Consider the following 19,095-nt stretch of genomic DNA (forward strand, 5'->3'; position numbering starts at 1 on the left):
TCCCGGATGGATGGACACCCTGCTCTTTAAGAATCTCACTAAGGCTCATTCACACATTATATAACGCTGAAATATGCCATTTCAGACATCCACCCACCCCTTTATAACACTTCGTGTAGGGTTTTTCTCTAGTTCTTTTTTTTGCATGAGCAGAACATAATGAGGACACCCAGCCACCTCCTCCAGCGTTATGAAATTTGTGAATGAACCCTTAGAAATTCGTCAAAGGTTCGACAACGATTCCACCAAGATCTCATCAGAATAACATTTTCATATTATAAGATTTTGTCAGAATCCGAAGAGTTTTCAAAGAAAATATTAGGAATTTTATGAAAAAAAGTATCAAACAAATCAAATATATAGGAATTCGCCAATAGTTTTGCAACCTTGCCAGCTTAAGATCAGAGTAGAAATAACTTGAGTGAATATAGAACGAAACCATGCCTTGAATTCCAATGCGTACAATTCTGGAGAACAAAAATCAGTTGCTGGTGAATATTTTATAGGGTGGTGACAATCAAATTTTCAGCATGTTTCGTCCCCGTAGAGACAGAGCCTGCATTTCTGCCCAGTTTTATGAATACCTTTACAGTTATTGACTGAGATATGTTTTTACCAAAGATGCCATTTTTGCAATCGTATACGGAGATCAAACCTAGACATCTTTAGCATGGCTTTGCTTTATAGTCACGACCATTACCACTAGGCAAACCACAAGCGTTAAAGATATGATCAAGAATAAATAAGGATCTTGCAAGCTAGTTGATAAAGATCTCATACGGAATTTTACTTAGAATCTGTTGATGATCTTTCAAAAATTCACCAATATTACCAGTAGGTATAGATGAGAATTCACAAGAAAACGTGAAATTTGCAAGAAACCGATTGAGGGTTTTGCCAAAAGTCGATAATAATTTCTCACGGTCCTAATCAGACATTCGTCAATGGATCTCTAAGCAGATCCATATCGTCTCTAAACAGAGCAACCTACCGAGGATCTAACAAGAAATTCTTGAAAGGTCTAGACAGGAATCCTCTAAATATCTGTCTAACGAAAATCTTCTTAAAAATAAAATCATTAGCATTGTATAAGTTGCAAACATTCGTAGGCGATACAGTTCAGAGAGCTGCCGCTTTCCCATCCATTACGTAAGATAAAGGTTTGGGACTATTGTGTGGCTTTTAGACCAGATTGTCGCATTCAACAGTTACGTTTTTGCTACAGCTGGGGATGAGAAAACATGATAATTTGGATGCTAACCTAAGATAGTGACAGAGACCTGTACATGATTTCATAGAAATGACACTATTTTAATCAATCAAAATGATTTATTGGAAATTTAATCGTTATAGGATACCTTCGGACAACATTCCTCATTAAAATGGATCCGTACATTGTTCAGGATCACAAACGGGTAGTTGAAGCTTTCAAGAGGTATCCTAACATTTCAGTTGTGGCGAAGAAACTGAATCTATCCAAAAATTTGTTGACGAAATCACATTGACTCGTTATGGATGATGAGACGTATGTAAAAGCAGACTTTCGGCAGCTTCCAGAGCTCCAGTTTTTCACTGCTCATCGTAAATTCGAGTCCCTGAGGACGTTAGAGAGCAGAAGATGTCAAAGTTTGCCAAACAATATATGCTTTGGCAAGCAATTTGCTCGTGTGGAAAGCGGAGCACCCCATTCGTGACAATTTTCTGATTTGTAAAGGCCGACTGTGATATCGGATCAAACTATATCACATCAACATCATGCTATCTACTACATCACTAGTGCATTGATGGCGATAGACTATGGATATCACTGATGGGTTAAGTTTAGCCTTAAATTAAGCAATTAAAATGGCAATTTATCAGTACGATATTTTCGACAGTGTTGCAGATAGATTGAAACTATATGTTGGTCACTGAGAAACATCAATAGTATGGATAATTATCTCGTGATCGCTCATTCTGCAGTGATTATGATCAAGAGTGCGATGTCGCATCTCTGCTGTTGGTTGTCGAATCAAAGTGATATTGATAGCTCGCAAGTGATATTGATAGTTGGTTGGTTTGACTTTATTAACGAGATTTTTAGCCCTGGGCTAGTTCATCTCGGGCTATTGATAGTTTTAGAGCATCAGCCATCAGCTGATATGATTGATATAAAGCAAATCTGGATTCCGTACATCTTTCAAGTGCCAAAATCTAGATTAGCCAAATTGTAAAACCGTTCGATTTTGGCACGGTGTTAAAATGAATGTTGCCTATAGGCATATATATAAATCGAATGGTATGTTGACAAAATCGAACGGTTTCGTGTTGCCAAAATCGAACGGACACTGCAAGGTCATTCTGGGATAATAAGTTGCAGATATCGATAAAAGACATAACAATCTCGCATGATATATATCGAGCTGCAAATTAAATTCGCCAAAGAAATTTACCTAATATTTCTTTTGGATTCCGTCATATCATCAAGGCATAAGTTATACTGTATAATTCTCAAAGACTCTGCCAGGGTTAACAACTACAATCCAATGAGAATATTGCTTGCAATTCATTACCTATGACACCTGGGATAATCCCAAAAAATCTACCCAGAGATCTCATAAGAATCATAGCAGAATTCAAGAGGAATTGATTAATCTACAGAAGATCTCAACTGAAATCTGTCTCTGAAATGGTCTAGGTAAAACAACATGTTCTTTTTTTTTTTGAAATTTGTGAAGAGTTCCGAGAGGCAACCATTTAGAATTTATTCATATATCAAGCATGGACCCGGAAACGAATTTTGTAAAGATCTATTTAAAAGCCAAACCACGTACTTGGTCATTTTATAGTTAACCAGAAGCATGTACAAAAAATGCTTTGCGCAACTCACTTAGTCTTATAATTGTCCGAACAAGGTAACACTTTCTCCAAGGTTGCCATCTGGGAAGTAAAATACAACATCTAGCCCAAAAATTAAAAGTCATATCTACAAAATGTCGCAAATGTTTGTATTATATGCGTAGAAATGAGCCTAACAAACAATCAAAAAAACCTCAATCAACCTTTTCAACAGATGGTGAAACCAAATCGTTCTAACATTCGTCGACACAAATTGGCATCGCGGCCCTCGGTTGTGTATGAAACAGAAACAGTACATTGGAGGGCAGTACACATACCACATACATACATGTTGCGAACCAGGGGAAGGAGAACCATAGGCAACAGCAGCAACAATGATGTCTCGAATGTTGTGCTGCCTGCCTGCTTGGGCCTTAACGGTGTTGGTGTAATATCAAAATGGTGGACGTCATTTTTTACCCATTTCTTCCAGTGGCCACAGCAACATCAGCAGCAGCAGCATCAGCCTCGAAGAGAACACATTCGCCTCCCTAGCACCAGACAGGGCAAAAGTTTCATGTCTTCGCTCGAGCGAACGAAGAATCTCGCGCAAGAGGTGTGTTTCCAAGGGGCGGTGGGTAGCGAAAATCCCGAGACTGGACTTCCTCTTTCCCTAATGACGTTTACGTTTGCAATATCATGAAAGCTCTTATAAAATCTAATGACCAATATTTACCAGCGCAGTTTGTTGATTGTTGAAAATTGGGACGTCCTTTCAGGAATGGATATCCTGAAGTGCTTACTTTTCTAATACGATTCTCACTGCACTATTTTTCACCATTCACTATTATTTTTTCTCATTTCACCAACATCATGTTTTGGATATTCCACTTTCATCAACGAATTTTGCAGATCTTTGCCACAAACTCCCCAACACTGGTCCTCTTCTTGAAACTATTTTGATTCCACGTTTAGTCCGGGCACTGCTGTTCCGTGAAAATCTTTTACCACCTTTCCCAGTTGTTTTTGATTATCAGCCACCTGAGGTAAGACGCAGGCAAAGAAAAGCAAAACACACTCTTCCAAGCTTTTCGTCGTCTGTTTTTCCCTAATCAAATAAATGGCAATTAAAAGCCACCGTTCAGTCGCAACATTCCATCCGACACCGAGATCTTTGGTTGTCGACGTTGTCGAGGATTTCCCATTGGAAAAAATCACCACCAGAAAGTCAAAAACGAACGGCAGCACGAAAAACTTCGACAAACACCATTTGGACACACATCACTTTTAATGCTTTCTGCACGATCCCACTGAAGAAAATCGCTCCATCCTATCCAAAATACCAGAAAAATTTCCTGTGCTGTAGATTTCTCGGATGGAAATGCGCTCGCTCACAACTGTAAACACCAATATACTGAAAGCGCAGTGCCCGCTTGGTACTGCTGCTTGCTGCTAGCTGCTATGACACCAAAAAAAAACCTAGAGCGATAGCACTTCAGGAGTGCGAGAAAAGCAAGCGCACCGCGCTGTCAAAACACACGCATACAACCGAGTTTCAGAGCAAGTGACGCAATGCTAGAAGCAAATCTTGCAACACTGGACGATGGTTGTTGTTGTTTTTGCTGCCCTGAACTGTCAAACTGTGTTTGACTGGAGATTTGCGTTCGTATGGGTGATCTCGATGATGACGGTCGACATAGTCGATCAAGGTAACGATTGATTCACGAGTACTTATGGCGTAACTTTCGTTAAAGGGACACGATTCATGCCACAATTATGTCAAGCAAAATTGTTTTATGTACTGTAGTCTCTTTCGAAAAATAGTGTTAATTAGGCCAAACTAAAAGAACAGTAAACTTTAATATGTTTACCTAATACAGTTTCATCATTTTCAAATGTTATGCTAGACTTTCGATCCACCAGCTTATGAATCTGTAGTTACTGACGATGATAGCGTGCGCACACACAAACATGCGAAACGCAGACACCGACGTTGACGAAAGGAAAAGAAGAGTCTATTCACCTTTTCGTTGTCGTCTGGCGGATCGGGCAGTGTTGGCATCATGAAAAATATAAACAATGTAGGTCCTATCCTTATCCTATCCAGTTTGTGATCTACAACCCGGGAACATCATGACAGCTACAGTACAAAAGATCTTTTCACGAGACTTTTCGAATCAGCTGATTTTGAAGCACTTTGACAGTTCTTCTATGAAGATGACAGTCCCCTGTTAGCACTGATGTAAACAAATGCATAGATGGATCTGTCACATGAAACGGCCTATGCCAGCATACCGAAAAATTTTGATACATGATACTGTCAAACTCAAGACAATCATGCACTGTGCTCGAAAAGATGTTTTTGGAATTTTGCATAACCAAAACAAAAATCTAGAGAAAATCGTATTTTCGCCGAATCTGACAAAATTCAACAAAGTATACTATAGCCGGCGACACTGCGAAAATAATTGAAAATGGGCTTAATTGAAATCAAAATGTAAACACGGCGCAATAGTATTAGGTGATATTGACAATTATTTTGATGACTGGTTCATAATATTGGGCGAAACTGACATTCTCGAGTATGTTTTAGGCAAAACATAGTAAGCATTTTTTTTAACGAAGCAAAGAATACTGAAGAATATATGGGTATTCATAGGGGTTTCCAAAAAAGGTTTATGAAATGAGAATGATCTCGAAATCGCCAACAATACGGCAAAATGCCGTTAGTTGTTACAGAATCGAGGGGGTTGGTAATGCTTAAATTTCATAATTTAAATATTTGTTTGCCTCAACCTTTTACTCACGTTTAGTGTCTTTGCGTTATATCCTTCCGTCCGTAAAGCGGTACCGTATGGTAGTTGTGATTCATATTCATATTGGTGATTTTATAGTTCTGTTACTAGAGTAATTTACCTTGATTTGGTCTAATGGAGTAACAAATCGTTTTGAATCGGTGATTAGGTTATTTATACAATTCTAGGTATTAGTGAATCGAATTATGTTTTCCCCAAATCATTTTACCTGGCAGCTCTTCGCTAACTTAATACCTCCTTCTTTCAGGGGTTAATTCACTTCTTATATTGTGTATTCAAGGGTGAATTCACTATTAATATTGCACTGCTTAATCTAATAATTAACTAGAAACAATTTACAAGAGTCGTTATTCACTATGAAAGTTAACACTATTAGGTCGCAATTCGCAGTCCAGGGGTGAAAGAAATTCACTATACAAAGAACTCTCTCATTGAGCTCGAAGAGTCTTTTCGTGATAGTTACATTTGGAAGTAAAACTCGTTTAGATTGATTAGAATGGCTCCGGGCCAATAAACTGTGTAAGTGAACCCTGTTTAGCAAGCTCGTCTGCATTTTCATTTCCTTTAATGCCACGGTGTTCAGGAACTCAAATCTAAACATACCGAGTTTTCTTGGCACACCTTTCGCAATGAGAGAATGCATTCCCAGACAAGTATTGATGAACACAGCACTTATATGCGCGCAAATCCTTCAACGCAGCTTGGCTATCACAAAAAATACAGATATTTGCATGTTTGTATTTTCTCTTAAGACAAATTGTAGTTCATTCTAGTATGGCAAACATCTCCGCTTGGAATACTGTTGAATAGCTTTCCATCGCCACTGAAACGTACATTCCTGCTCCAGTTTGTATCCCAATGTTTGAGTCATCTGTGAAGAATTTTATGAAGCCTTGACGAGCATTTGAACCTCCGATATTCCGTACGCGTCGTGTCACAAACATTATAAGGAATATCAAAGTTGTCCACCGTTTTCATCTAGTCTTCATGCATATTGTACTCTTCACTGGCCCACATTAGATATGTTGCGAAGTATTCAAGTGTCCAACAAGATCATCTGATTTGAACCTATTCAATCTATTACGCCTTCGAAAACTTTTCTCCGCTTCTCATTGTACAAATTCATACAACGGTAGCAAATGCAGAGTAGCATCTAGTGCATTTACTAATTACATACTCAATATGAGCATTCTAATTCAATTTAGAATTCAAAATAACTCCTAAGTATTTAAATTGTTCATTAAAGAACAATTGTATTCCTCCAAGCTTCAAAGCTTTTAGGATAAACTTTCTTCTTAAAGAAAGGGACAATTACTACTTTTGAATGATTTATGTTATAGTTCTCCTGAATACAGCAAGAATGCGTTAAATTTAGGACCATTTTTGTATTCTTTTTTAAATGAAATTGTCAAACCTTCCTCTCACAATATTGACTATAACATCTGCAAATCCTACAACCTCGAAAGCTTTTTCTTCCAAGCTATTAAGTAGATAGTCAACTACTAAAGACCACAATAGAGGTGAGAGAACTCCTCCGGAAGTGATTTCTTTCTTTTGCAAGCATAGTACTGATCCAGTTAATGATATTCCTCTTCGTGGTCTCCCGCTGGAAGATTACGAACTAGTCCAACCTAAGTTGTTGATAGGGCTGGGAAATCTTAGTTTACGCATTTCGCTTAAGCTGCGAGAAGGGGGACCGAGGGATACTATCGGGCGAAATTTAGACTAGAGTTGAGCACCAACGCTTGCGTACCCGACCAGTCACCTCAAACTGCAATTGTTAGCTTTCACGTCGGAGCTGTATCAGATCCGAATCGGGAATTAAACGAGCATCTTCGTGACTACTTCACCCTGGAGACCGCAGACGTTTCGCATCCACTTGAGACTACAGAGTCATTATAAAGATGTTCCATCCGATAGATCCGCGCACCGGACGGTCAATCTCAAAGGTTTCTATTCTGCAAAAACCCGTGCCATCCATTTGATTCGACCTGTTCCCCAGCCTCCACACAGTACATCGAGAACCTGAACGCGGAGGGCTTTTCCAATGAATACCCTCGAGCATCAGCAGCTATCCAGAACAAGCACTATGTGAATGATCAACTTGAAAGTGAATGATTACCTCGAGGACGTGTACGAGGTAGAGTTGGTTCACTCCAAGGTTAGATTCACACTACGACCTGCATACTTCAACTTCGTTCATTTTGATCCAATTGTTGACTCCGATCGGTTCAGCAGTTGGACGAAGCTCCTCCGTTCATCAGCAATACGTGCAACGAACTACGGCAAGCTGCCCAGGCTGAAACTTACCCGAATGAAATCGCCGTTCTAACAAAATCCCCACCTAGCCTATCTACGCTAAATGGCCTTTCATTGACGAGAAAGGAACCATGCGGAGTCATGGTCGAATTGGAGCTGCACCCTACGTAGCGATAGAAGCGAAGCGTTCTGTAATTCTTTCAAAACACCATGCAATCACTCTATTTTGATTGTGGACTGGTTTCACCGCCAATTTCCGGCACTCAAACCGTGAGACCGTCGTTAACGAAATCCGCCAACGTTTCGCCATTCAGGCCCTGATGAGATTGGTGGATAAAGTGCAAAAACTGTGTAGTTTGTCGCATCGCAAAGGCTGCTCCGAAACCACCCACGATGACTCCGCTACCTGAAATGCGTCTGGCTGCATTTAACCAACCATTCACTTTTACAGGGTTGGACTATTTTGGCCCAGTGCTCATTAAAGTAGGACGAAGTAACGCAATGACTGACCGCCAGAGCGATCCACCTAGAACTGGTGCATACTTTGAGCACGAAGTCGTGTATCATGGCCGTTCAACGCTTCGTCTCTTATCGCGGTTTGCCGAGGGTAATCTGGACGGACAACGCCACATGTTTCCAAGGAACAAGTCACGAATTGAAACACTTACCGAACCAACAAAGGGGGCCGTGGCTGAAAAGTTCATCACACAGCAGACAGCCTGGAAGATTATCCCACCCTCTACGCCGCACATGGGCCGAGCATGGGAGAGACTTGTGCGCTCAGTCAAGGTGGCAATCGGAGCAATAATTGGTGGATCACGTAGACCGGACGACGAAACGTAAGAAACGATTCTGCTCGAGGCGGAGGTAATGATCAACGCAACGCCTCTGACCTACGTTTCGCTTAAGTCTGTGGAGGAACGTAAACCTCTCTCCAGTGTTTCGAATGTTCCAGGTCCTCACCAAGGTTTACGGTGGGGGTATATGCCGGCAAGACCCATCGTTTTGACAACCATGACCAGCACAACTTTACGTTGACCGACGATAGCGTAGATGATAAGTGACATCTCGGGAACAATGACAAACGATTAGTAGAGAGTAATCTCCTTCGTCATCTATAGCTTGTGTATGAGTTGTAAAAACGGTGCGAGAATTAGCACTACATATCATGATATATTGTGAGTAAAACTTAATACTACTATATATCATTGCTGAAATCATTAAATGAACAATATCTCGCATAACTTATGATCTCACCTTAAAATCCATTGGTCACCATGCTTGTTGTTTATGAGCATTTGAATGGAGTTACACGTTATTTAAAACCGCTGGCACGTGGTTATCAATGGATTGAGGGCATTATTCCAGATTATGCGAGTTATGTATAATTTAGGATTGCTCAATGGGTTACATGCATGCCCTGTTTCGCTACTCGCCACATAGTAACGCACATGCGCTAGTGTCTATGCACGAAAAATCACTAAAAGGTAACTCGAAAAATATTTGTATCGCGAAATGCATCTAACGAATTATTTCTCAAAATTGGGAACTTTTTTCGAAAAAATCTCGCATAACCTGTGATCTCGCCCTAAAAGCCATTGGTAACCGAGTGTGTAGCTTGTGGTTACCGAGCAAACGAATGGATTTACGTGGATTTGTTGAATGCTACGATGAAGGGAAGATCCTCCTCTATCTCCCAGTGGTGATAGTGTTCATCATGGGCCATTCATTTGCTTAGAAACAAGGAGGTACACCCTCGGCTACCAATGGCTTTTAGGGCGAGATCACAGGTTATGCGAGAAATATTTGGTACCGGTTGTAGGAAACGATAATGACTATCACGCCTACCAAATATGTTTTCGATTAATACTTTCATTTACGAGAAATTTGAAGTACATAAAAAATGAAACGAGAAAACTTCTGCTGTGATCAAGAGCAAAGTAGGTAATTGGGTCCTAAATTGTTTGATCAAATCTTGTTTTTATTCAACAACATGAAAGAGCATGTTACTTCAACTACTTTAGCAATTTTTCCCGCTCAAATAACGGCTATATCATGTTTAAACATTAATTTGAAAATTGGATCCATAAATGAACCACAGACAAACAGACGTCACACTCTCATCATTGTCCATCGACCACCTTTTTAACGGTCGATGTTAGGTGGCCAATCCGCCACCCGCAGCGCTTGCTTCGTTTTTGTTCGCGTTTGACGTTTACACACTACCGCCATCTGTTGGTCCGTCGGCCAAACACACTAATATTAGCATTGGGCGTACATGTCCTCGTGACTATGATTTTGATTGAGATTTGTTCGAAGTGTCACGTCTGTTTGTCTGTGAATGAACCTTGACACTTGAGATCATGTTTGACGTTCGCTTAGTCGACAAAAACACCACAGGGGTTTTAGTTTTAACACTGGGGTTGTTCCTATCTGACATTTCGGAAGGGACACGGAAAACAAAATTCACCCAAAATTTGAGTTTGAACCAAGGGGTGTGACAAAATCTAAAAAACATAAAAAAATGTTTTTCGGACTTAAACCAACGGAAAACAATGAAAAATTGAGTAAACATGTGTTTTTGGCCTAAACTTAAGCGTTTGGCACTAAAATCGGGACAGGGCTTTAGGACCCTATTCATTGACACTGCGTTTGTAACCTAAGGGAAGGTTCAAATATGACGTCCATCGTTTTTTGGAATTTCTAGGCCCCTCTTCCTCCCTCTGTCACGCTTTTTTAAATACTTAATACATACACTGTCACACTTTCGTAGACTTCCCCTCCCTCCCCCAAATGATGTCATTTTTAAAAGACCCCTAAGTAGAATACGATACACTCTTGATATATCCAAAGTAACGGTTACCAAATATGTAAGTTACTCCACCTTATTTTGAACACGATGCATATGCAGACACTAAATAAAATGAATTTATTGTTGCTTGAAGCTAAACATACTTAATGCTGTGTTTGCTGTCGAGCGTTGGTGCACCCTAACCCCACGATATCAATAAGAGACGAAATCTCGAAAACTTATTCCACCGACAAACAGACGTAACACTCTAATTATTTGCATCGCACAGCATAATAGCGCCCAATTCTAATATTTGATAGTTGGCCGACGGGCCACTCGTGGCGCTTGCGTCACTTTTGTTCGAGTTTGACGTTTGCTCACTACCGCCACCTAGTTCGCGGTTGGCCAAATGAGGTATTTTTAGCATTGGGCGTAAATGTTCACGTGACTATGATTTAAATTGATCATTGTTCCAGCTGTTACGTCTGTTTGTCTGTGCTTATTCATATAGACTCAAGTCAAAAAGTATACAAGCTTACTTTATCGATCCTACATGTTTCGCAGACGAAATTCTACACGTTTCGCTCTGAACCAACTCGAATTTTCACTTTTAGAACGTTTAATTTTCGGATATACAAAACGACGAATGTAAGATTTTCAACTTTCGCAGCCTAACCACTACTTTCGCCGCCCCGCTGTACGGAGAGACAAAGTGACTTAACCACAGTTAAAAACAAAACACTACTTGAGTCAATTTTACACTGGTAGAAAAACGTCGCAAGTAACTGAATAAAACGGCTTATCATTTTGTCATAAAATTCTTGTGTGAAATAATAGGAACTCCATAGTTTTTTAACGCGAGCTCATTGTATGCAAAATTTAGGCAATGTACACGTCGAAAAATTGTTTCAAAAGTGATTCATTTTAAAACAGTTTTAGAAGACAGGTTGTGATTCTTCTGAATTGATTTTCTCAAAACCATATGAAAGTTACTTACGTCGATTTGAAAAAATAATCGAGAAATCAGCCTTGCTGCTCCGTTTTGAATCAGTGCTGGGACTCGATCAAAAAGTCATATAAATAATTAAGTTTACGCAAAAAATTTGCTCCCTTGCACCAATAGTTGCCGTCGTGTTCCAGTAGTGGATCAACGGGTGGAAGCAGTTTTTAAAACGGATGTATAAAAATGAAGAAAAGTCCCAGAGAGGATCTTTATGCTCATCGAAAGATATTAGTTGCTGTTTCGATGAAAAAATGTTAAACATAGTAATAATTTAACATTTTGTTTAAATTTTTGTGTATCATTCCCGAACGTCTACTACTGGAGCACTAGCACAACTACTGGAACACGTGTACCAATAGTGGCTCAAGCAATTTTATGTTAAAAAAATAGTTTTATCATTCTTTTTATATTTTTCCCATATAGTAAAGGTTGAAATCGTTATGTTGATGCCAGAAGATCTCTGTTAAGGCTTTTCGTTGTTTTGTTATGATTTTTTATAGCTTAGGTAGTTCACTAATGGCACCGGCACCCTACGTCTGCAATATCTGATTCCGAGATAAAAGTCACAAAGGTTCGACAGAACATCTCTCATACTCAATTGTTTCAGAGCTGTTTGAATCCACCCAAGAAAATGTGATTCCATGATCAAATTTAAAGTGTGATCTTTGGCAAGCGTTTTCTGTAGTCTTGCGACCACAGGGGTGACTTAACCACGAATCAAAACAAAACACTGCTGGAGTCAATCTTACACTGGTACAAAAGCAACGTAAGTAGTTGCACAAAACGGTGTATCATTTTGTCATTAGGTTTTTGGGAGTAAATTATAGAAAACCAGAATTTTCGGAAGCGTGCTACTTGCAAATAAATTTCTAAGGATACACGTGAAAAACGACAAGATTTAGAAATAGGGTTTCAATTCTCAATTATGTTTTCTCCAAACCGTGTAAAAGTTACTTACGTCGATTTGAAAATGTAATCAAGAAATCTCGAAAACTTATTCGAACAGACTCAAGTCACGAGAGTAAACAAATTTACTTTATCAATCTTGAATCTATGACAAAAGGTCGAAAGGACAGAAGGTCGAAAGACAAAAGGTCGAAAGGACAAAAGGTCGAAGAACAAAAAAGAAGGGACAAAAGGTCGAAAATATTTTTTTCAAAGGAAAAATTTCCCACCATGCAAATCATATTCGCCCTTTTGTCCTTTCGACGTTTTGTCTTTCAACGTTTTGTCTTTCGACCTTTTGTCCATAAACCATCAATCTTATATGTTTCGCTAACGAAATCCCACATAATGCGCTCTAAACCAACTCGATTTTTAACTTTTAGAACATTTAATTTCTGGATTTGCAAGACGGCATGGGGCGGTCCACTAATTACGTAAGACAATTTTTGGGATTTTTCAACCCCCCTCCCCCCATGATAAGATTTTTTGTATGAAAATCCAAAATAAATTGTATGGCCCGTAAGAAATCTCAAACCCCCCCTCCCCCCATAATCCCTTACGTAATTAATGGACAGCCAAAGCAAGAGTTTCAACTTTTGAAACCTAACCATTACATTCATCGCTCCGTTGTATGGAGAGACAAAGTGTTAACCATGAATCAAAACAAAACACTACTTGAGTCGATTTTACACTGGTATAAAAACGCCGTAAGTAACTGGATGAAACTGGCTTATCCTTTTGTCATACAATTTTTGTGGGTAGTGATAGGAACTACCTAGTATTTTAACACGAGCTGATTGCATGCAAAATTTAAGCGATGTACACGGCGATAATATTTAAAAAAAGCTATAGACAGAAGATAGGTTGTGATTCTTCTTAATCAATGTTCTCAAAACCATATGGAAATTACTCACGTTGATTTGAACTGGTAAATATCTGTCGATTTCTGTAAGAATCTACATCGGAACTCATTTTTCAATTTGTCACGTAAATTCATTCCTAAACAATGATTACAGGTTTCCCACATAAAATTCAATGTTTACAAACAACGCACATACTAACCTTTAAATCCGGCGAGTCAATTCTACAAATTGGCAACACTTGTTGGATCTCGATCAAATCACTCTCTCTCTCTCTCTCGCACTCAGTCTGGGTCTCTCGTCACTGATTCGATGATGATTTGTTCAAGTGTGCGTGATGCTGTCTCGCCCAACATAACAAACTACATTCACCACCAACACCACAAAAAACCTCACTCTCTGTGGTTGTCTTCTTCTTCTTCGTCTCTGCGTAGACGACGACGGATTCTCCGAAAAAGGACCGCTTACTGCACTTCCACTAGCCTCACTTCCCACTTTAGTGGCCTTTCTTCTTCTTCACTTGCCCTGGCGAAAAATTCTCTCCAGACGGGGAACAGATTTTCCTCCGCTGCTGCTTCACATTTTTTTCTTCTTCAACTTTGGGAGGACAATTTTTGCACACTTTTCTTTGGAAAGCCCTCGGCACCAGCTCTATGAAGCGCGAGATTTCACGAGGCGCGCTCACTTCCGGTGGCCCTGTCGGCAGAACACTTCCACGGCGACCAATTCCGATTTCGTGGGGAATAAACTCGTCTTCCCGACTGAGCACCGACAACTATGACGACAAGGGGGGCGCCGCACGCACCGAAAAGTGAAAATTTTCACTGGCTTCCACCGGAATGCGGAATGTGGTCTTCTTACGGGGGTCACTAAACCGCACCCTACACGCACCGGAAACCGGTCACTTCCGTCGCGATTACTCGAGATTGCTTGCGCGAATATCGGCCGGTTTCACCGGAAATTTATCACTTTTCCAGGGAGCAATATTGAAACTCGTCTTCACACGGGCTGGCCAAAAAGGGACACTCTTTCGATGATGGATGATGATGACGGTTTTGGTCGACGGACGACGTCGTCGTGCTCAACGTGCGTTGGTGTGCGAAAAAGGTTGATCGGTGTCACGCATACACGTACTTACGCGCTGAGTCGCTGTATAGGGAAAAGGCATTCGGCAGAGCGAGAGGGAATGTTTGGAAAAAGCAGGACAAACGGAATGCAACACTAACACCAGTATAAGTATCATCATTATCATCATCAGTAATCGCTAGGTAACAAAGTTTCACCTGAAAGGTGAGTGATGAATTCTTACAAGAATGTTTGGAACGTAACAGCATGAGTGTCCTAAGTGCTGTTAAAAATCGAAAGATGAAACTTCATAAGACGCTGGCAGAATAAAATATCCAGGTTTTTAAAATCGCTAATGGCTGCCGCAAACAAGCTCACTTTCTGTTAGGGATAAGTCGATTTGACGTTTGACTTGGGTCGTTTTCTATTTAACGGACCCAAGCTAAACGTCAAATCGTATGATCCCTATCAGAAAGCTGTCCTATTTGCGGCAGCCATTAGTGCTCGTAAAAAGCTGGATAAGGAACCCAAGGTCGAAAACCTTAAAAAAATGAAAAAAAAGCCAACCAAGCAAATCATTTACAACCTTTTGTCCCTTTGACCTTCTGTATCCAAACCTGAAAAAATGGATTGAATGGATCATTAAAATAACCAAAACGGCCACTATGGAAAGCATAGATAGCGCCATCGTAGCTTGTATGTTTAACAGAACAGCAATGCTGTCACCATGTTAAATCCCATATACAGTGACGCCTTTGTTTTGATGCGGTGAGCACTTGCAAAAACTACCTTCAATGATCCATTCAAGGGGGCGGCAGTGACGGATTTTGCAGAAAACTATCTTCAAACCGCTACTGAATACCGTTGATCCCGCAATATTTGTTCCAATTTTACCTAACATTATCTATCCGTTTCCAAGTGCATCTAACCGTTTCTAAGCACTCTGAAATTCGGAGGCGTTCACGGCTTTTTCATCGTGAACGTTATTGCGGCGCTTATATTAAATCCACATCCAGCGGCGGCGGTAACGCGCAGAAGATATGCGCGCAATTCAAACGCAACGTCAAAATTCAAGTAGGCTTGGATTTTTTCGTCGTTCAAGGACACAAATATTTCAAATTTGCTAAATCTAAAACATTTGGTGATTTTCATTACTACTGCGACCGTATATCGACATTTTCAGATAATCGCATTACGTGGATTTATCTTGCAGAGCACAATATTGGAACATGCGAAACTGAAACGAGCAAGTGGAAAGATAGAAATGAGAAAAAAGATTTTCTTTCGAAACAAAAACAAAACCGACTTCATTGAAAGTCATAAGGGAACATCTGTATTTTTTTTTGGTTTGTGGTGATCGCTATAAATCATTGATTGAGCATTATGCGGAATTATTGTTTCTCTTTCCACCATGAAAAGCGTTCAAAGTTTTTTTTTAACTGGCAAGAGGCATTCCCCGAGTCTTGAGATTCCGATTGCAATCCAAGGATTCTGATTACTCTAAAATTTCCTTTGGTATAACGCTGAGACGAGACTCGCGAAGAGGAAAAAAAGCAACGTCATATGCAGCCCAGATTTCGCTGTCACGAAACGTCAGATGCAGCCAGTTGATTTTGTGGGCGAATATGTGGAAAGTATTGGAATAATTTCTAGAAAACTTAATTCAGCGAAATATTTCATTTAATTTGCACTGACGAAACTAAATCGAAACAAGCTAAACATTTGTTACTGCAATGTTTACTGCGTTTGCGGATATGAAATTTAACTTTAAAAGGTTTTCTGAACTTGGAACGATACAATCGCAATTCATCTTTGCCATTTAGTTCATGTAAAAGCTTGAACATCTTGCTCACAAATTTGTGTAGACACAGAATCGAAGAAGAAAATCTCAGCAACCGTAGAAAAAGAAGACCGACTTCGCGAGTCTCGTCTCAGGTTTTGATCATTCTCGTGTGTTCTATATAAATCTGAGACGAGACTCGCGAAGAGGAAAAAAAGCAACGTCATATGCAGCCCAGATTTCGCTGTCACGAAACGTCAGATGCAGCCAGTTGATTTTGTGGGCGAATATGTGGAAAGTATTGGAATAATTTCTAGAAAACTTAATTCAGCGAAATATTTTCATTTAATTTGCACTGACGAAACTAAATCGAAACAAGCTAAACATTTGTTACTGCAATGTTTACTGCGTTTGCGGATATGAAATTTAACTTTGAAAGGTTTTCTGAACTTGGAACGATACAATCGCAAATCATCTTTGCCATTTAGTTCATGTAAAAGCTTGAACATCTTGCTCAAAAATTTGTGTAAACACAGAATCGAAGAAGAAAATCTTAGCAACCGTAGAAAAAGAAGACCGACTTCGTCTCGTCTCAGGTATAACGGTACAACGATCCCGCACTTTCAGGAGAAGTCCATGTTAGATTTTTTTAAACATCTCTTTTGGTATTCTCTGGATAAATCTGTTGAAGAATTTCTAAGAATAGTTGGGAGGAATCTCTGGATAGTTTTCTAAAAATATTCCCAATAAAATTTCTGGTTGAAATCTCAAACAAATTTCTGAACGAACAATTCAGAGAAATCCTTAGGAATACACGGATGAATATCTGAAGATATCTTCTTCTTCTTATTTCTGGCATTACTTCCCAACTGAGACAGGGCCTGCTTTTCGGATTTATGAGCACATCCACAGTTATTAAGGCCCAAGTAAAAATGGAGCAAATCTCGCATACTCTGAGATCTAGATAACGCCCTAAAAGCCATTGGTAACCATGTGTGTAGCTCGTTGTTTCTTAGCAAGTGAAGGAACAAACATCCAAATCAACATCACTGGTAGGTAGATAATGATCCTTTCTTCACCATAGAGTTGTTAAACAACGTGTAAATCCATTCAAATGCTCAGAAACAATGAGCTACACACATGGTTACCAATGGCTTTTAGGGCGAGATCATAAGTTATACGAGAAACGATCAAAGTGAAAAGGCAGTTTTTGCCGTTAAAATCGTTAAGCAATATTTTGCATGCGCCACATATTTTTAGTAAACTAGAAATTTCAACAATTTCATAAAATCGAACGAAAGTATCAGTCAAAAAAGGGTTCAATCCAAGGATTCCGACTGAAATCATATAAGGATTCCGACTGGATTCCTTGAGATTACTGAAACTCAAGTGGTATTCGCAAGGATTCCAATCGGATCAGCAACAATTCCAGTCGGAATCCTTATGATTCCATTTGGAATCCCTAGGATTCCAGTCGGAATCCCAAGGATTCCGGTTAGAATTCCAATCGCAATCCCAAGGATTACAATAGGAATCCCAAGGATTCCAGCCTGAATCTCAAAGGGTTCCAGTCGGAATCTTAAGGATTTCGGTTGGAATCCCAATGATTCCCGTCCGAATCCCAAGGATTGCCAAAGATTCCAGTCGTAATCCCAAGGATGCCCGTCGGAATCCAAAGGATGCCCGTCGGAATCCAATCACTCAAGAAAACAGCTCCCTGGAATACATGTGCAGTTGCACATACCTGGTTCGATTTAGCTATTTCATTATTTCCATTTGTATCATATAAGCAGTATATCATTAGCGAATACCTTACATTAGTGTGGCTCTTACATATCATTTGAGTCACATTTAACGTATGTGCAAGCTTTATACCGTTCAAAGCACATTGCGTAAACAAAAATGGCAGCTGGAAGGAAAGCTTTTCGCAGTTTCGCTCTGGAGTTGTGATTACCAGGAGGGCCCTTAACTGCAATAGAATATATATGACGTTAAAATGGAGAACATAGAGGATATGAATCGAAGAAAGTGTTGTGGTACCGGAAAAGGTAGCCAGCAACAATGCTACATGAAACGACACAACCAGGTAGACAATCATCACCTGATGACGATTGTCTACCAGACTGTATCGGTTGTACAGCTACCACAATATTTAATATATTATTTCATCGGAATCACTAACAAATTCCAACTTTTTAAAAGTTCGGAAGTTAGTTGTGATTTTATTCAGAATATCTCTGATCCATGAAGAAAATCACCCCTTCAAGTAATGTGTATCTTAAATACATTTGATAAAAGTGAAACATGAAATGTATGTGTTAGGTCCATTGATTACATTTGAGTTAATCATGCTTTCAATGAAAAGAAACTTTGGCGATAGTGTATTGACTTCGCACATACTCTCCATGTGCAAACCCCCATTGCAAAAATCCATGTAGGTTGGCACATGAATCAAATAGGAACTTTATCTTGAGTGAAAGCATTCCATTTGGAATCTTAAGGATTCCAGTCGGAATCCCAAGGACTCTCTTCGGAATCCCAAGAATTCCCGTCGGAATCCCAAGGATTACCAAGGATTCCAGTCGGATGCCCAAGTATGCCTGTCGAAATCAAAAGAATTCCATTTGGAATCCCAAGGATTCCGGGTGGAATCCCAAGGATTCCGGGTGGAATCCCAAGGATTCCGGGTGGAATCCCAAGGATTCCGGGTGGAATCCCAAGGATTCCGGGTGGAATCCCAAGGATTCCGGGTGGAATCC

The 19,095-nt window shown here is 39.8% G+C and overlaps 1 protein-coding gene across 2 annotated transcripts in view; it reads right to left on the bottom strand.

Moving 5' to 3' along the window:
- Positions 1 to 14,535, bottom strand: part of LOC5577988 (serine/threonine-protein kinase minibrain) — a 232,117-nt gene extending 217,582 nt beyond the window's left edge. Inside the window, exons 1-2 of one of the 2 annotated variants that reach the window (XM_021850451.1) lie at positions 4,161 to 4,271; positions 3,554 to 3,925 (exon numbers count right to left, since the gene is read on the bottom strand). The gene's annotated coding sequence lies outside the window, so the exon portion shown is untranslated. Of the gene's footprint in view, positions 1 to 3,553; positions 3,926 to 4,160; positions 4,272 to 13,693 lie in introns of those variants that run through there. The other variant, XM_021850450.1, reaches the window with a different exon arrangement.
- Between the last annotated feature and the right edge of the window lie 4,560 nt (positions 14,536 to 19,095).

Source organism: Aedes aegypti, chromosome 3 (assembly GCF_002204515.2).
Source record: "Aedes aegypti strain LVP_AGWG chromosome 3, AaegL5.0 Primary Assembly, whole genome shotgun sequence".
Taxonomy (NCBI): Eukaryota; Metazoa; Arthropoda; class Insecta; order Diptera; family Culicidae; genus Aedes; species Aedes aegypti.